General features: G+C 34.9%; 1 non-coding gene across 1 annotated transcript; it reads right to left on the bottom strand.

The window, feature by feature from the left end:
* Positions 1-202: 202 nt before the first annotated feature.
* On the bottom strand, positions 203-309 carry LOC112310920 (U6 spliceosomal RNA). The gene has a single exon (XR_002975424.2). It is a non-coding gene; the product is annotated as a U6 spliceosomal RNA (small nuclear RNA).
* Between the last annotated feature and the right edge of the window lie 3,086 nt (positions 310-3,395).

The raw sequence follows: 3,395 nt of genomic DNA, 5'->3' as shown, positions 1-3,395 counted from the left end.
TTGTCAAATATTAATTGACCGTAGAGACTTGGATTTATTTCTGGGCTCTCTGTTCTGTTCCATTGGTCTATGTGCCTGTTTTTATGCCAGTACCAGGCTGTTTTGAGTATAGTGGCCTTGTAATACAGTTTGATATGAGGTATTGTGATCCCTCCTGCTTTGTTCTTCTTTCTCAAAATTGCTGCAGCTATTCGGGGTCGTAAAAAATATGGAATGCTTCACGAATTTGCGTGTCATCCTTGTGCAGGGGCCATGCTAATCTTCTTTGTATTGTTTCAATTTTAGTATATGTGCTGCTGAAGCGAGCACTATTTTTTTGTTTTTAAATTTGTTGTTTTCCTTCTTTTGGTTGTACGAGGAGGGAAAGTATGTGTACCTTTACTTCCATCTTGGCCTGAAGTTGTAGAAATTGTTTGTCAATATGAATGTGACGTGAATAAATGGCAGAATTTAGAGGTAGGCCTTGAGGAAACCCCCATGGATAAGCAGGATTTAGATAAGCTGAGGTCAGAATCAGGGGGAATCACAAGTAGGGAAACTGGATATAGCCAGAAGTTTGAGGAGAGATCCACCTTTAAAGTTTTTCTTGTTTTAAATTAACACTTTCAATTTGTTTGCTCAGTAGCAACTTTTTCCCCTTAGGTATCTTTATTATCCTCTGTGACTAGTTTCCCTAATTAAATAGTAAGAATATGTCATATCCTTATAAAAATATATGGGGCATCCTTGCAAAATTATTAGTGGCTATACTTTTGAGGATTTGTTTCTGCTTTTGTGAATCTCTCCTATATTGTTTGAGACATCTCAACTCACTTTTCTGTTTCTGGCCCTTTATGGTTATAAAATAAATCAGGATGACTACTTGGTATCTGGCATTCTTTAAATGCCTAATTGTGTGTGTGTATATTTTGACTTACTCAGATATGGGCAGAAACTCTATTGTTCCTGGAAAATCATGTTTGCTTTGACAAATCTATCCAATTTCTAATGTGACATTTTTCGATATTATTACTCTTACTTAGAAATTTCTTATTTTAGAAAGATTTTGTTCATCCATGTACACAGCTGTGCAACAGTGCCAGAGTGCATATAAACAACTTGCACCAGGTCACTAGCAATGATGTTGATCAATGCTGTTGTGAGAGATGCCAGAAAGTCATTGAAAAAATTTACATGTTCCATATTCAAAGCCCTTGTATCACGAGAGTGAACTGAAATGTGTCTGTTTGTCTGTCTGTCTCTCTTTCCATCTATCTTCCATTTAAACAGTAACATTTGATTCCTCTACTTCTAACACATCTCCTATGTTTCATTTCTGTCTGAATAAATTCATTTGGTATGAAATTGAACACCAAAACAGAACTTCTGAGCATTTGTTTTTGCTGAGATTTTTCTCTCATTAAATATTTCTGAAGAAAAGTTATTTTGGTAGAGTTCTCAGATGCAGCAAGAATACAAAACATATATCAATGCTTCATTATTTCCAAGAAAGCACTTTATTTCAGAGATGGCATTAAATTTCAAAATTAATGGTACGCAAGGTACTAGTGATATTCTTAAATATAAAGCCATGCTTCTTTGGGCTGGGTATTGAAATATTTTTTAAGCCTCCCTTGGGTTTTGTGCCTGGTCTTTTCAGAATCTGTTCTTGGTATCAGGGTAGCAGTTATGTTGTCTTTACTGTATTATGGTTTCTGTGAAAAGACAGTGTTTGTGTATGTGATAGTTTGATAAATCAATTTCTTTATAAAGATGACCTGTGTGGCAAGTTTTGAAAGAAACTATTCTAAGATAACCAATAACCTGGGGCATTGGTATACCAAATAATAGAGTAATGTTAATGATTAGCTTCCAGAAGAATGGCGCTGGTAGGGAAAATGTATACTTTGCATGTGTAAATGTATAAGAGGTTTGATGAGAGATGCTCAGGTGTCAAACCTATCTCCACTAAAGATTGTGGACTAGGAGGAAATAAGGATTCCAGTTGTAATAATTATCTCAGCCATCTAGGTATAGCTTAGTCCCACCCAAAAAGAGGCTTCAAGATGAATTACTTTGATATCGAGGGTTCCTCTGAACCACCGTAATCCAACCCACTTAAGATTATATGTACAGGATATGAGCATTATGCTTAGCCTTAGTACAAGCTAGATAAAAAAGAAGTTTATGTGTGTTTCAGAAGTATTGTTTATAATATGTATTGTTTCAGATTCCTCACTTGACATTGTGTGCCTGGTAGGAAAGTTTTTTGTTTTTTTGTTTTTTTATATTCCAGGCCTCTCTACCTCTTCCTTAAATGGATTTTATAGAACAAAAGAAACATTTTCTGAAGGAAAATTTTATTTATCAAATAATAACTGAGGGACATAATGTAAACATATTGATTAAAGGGAAGATAGAAATATCTATGGATCATGTCATATGTGTCATATGTTCAAGGGCTTTTAAAGATATATATGGACAATAAAATTGACAGACTAAAATGAGATATAACATTTTTTGCCAGAAGATGCAATCATTTTGGTTATTAAACAAAATCTCCATGTGTACAAGGAAAGCGGATCACCACGAATGTGTTTTGATTTGAGGGTCATTGAATGACCCACGTTTCCAAAATTGTCTCCTCCACTGGCTGAGAATAGTTACAAGAATTCTTACAATAGCAATATTGTACTTAGTCTATAAACATTAGCTGGATGTAGTTAGGCATTCACTAATCAATAATGTCAGTTGTCATACTAGCAGTCAATTGTTTATCTAGCAAAGTTAATTTTAGTCAGAAGGAGTAATTACCAGAGGAGATATTATATAGGACAAAGATATTTTGGGATAAAAGAGTTATGGAGAATGGATTGTTTTCTAGGGTATTTGGGCTCAAGCTAGACACCTCTGTTTGGAATAGATGAGGGATGATGGAGGAGTGTGCTCTGGGATGCCAGGTTCAAAGATGCCAAAAGAAAAGGGGAGCCAAGTCAAAGACTGATTTTTCCTCCTATACAACCTTCACTTTATGAGTTCCTGAGGAAGCATGACAAATCATGCATGTAATGGATTTTGCCAAACTCTTTATAGACTTCAGAGGTAGCTTTAGTCAAAAGATTGTTATCAAAATACTCATATTGATATGCACTGACTGTATCTTTAGAAGGTATTTCCTTGCGATAGGAAACATTTAGAACTGCAACGACCCTTAGGAACATCCAGCACTCTGTGCTTTTCAAATTTTGTTCCCCAAAACATTGTGATTCTGAAAAAAAAAATGTCTAGGGGCCACTATAGGGACAAAGAAAAGAAATAACAGAGATAGTTCTAGATCCCCTTCCCATGGTTTAGATAGACCATATATAGTTCAATATATATTTTTCTATTATATCTTTGAATAATAGATATTACAT

Source organism: Desmodus rotundus, chromosome X, assembly GCF_022682495.2.
Source record: "Desmodus rotundus isolate HL8 chromosome X, HLdesRot8A.1, whole genome shotgun sequence".
Taxonomy (NCBI): Eukaryota; Metazoa; Chordata; class Mammalia; order Chiroptera; family Phyllostomidae; genus Desmodus; species Desmodus rotundus.
The sequence above is the reverse complement of the archived record's forward strand: the minus strand, read 5'-3'. Positions and strand labels throughout refer to the sequence as shown.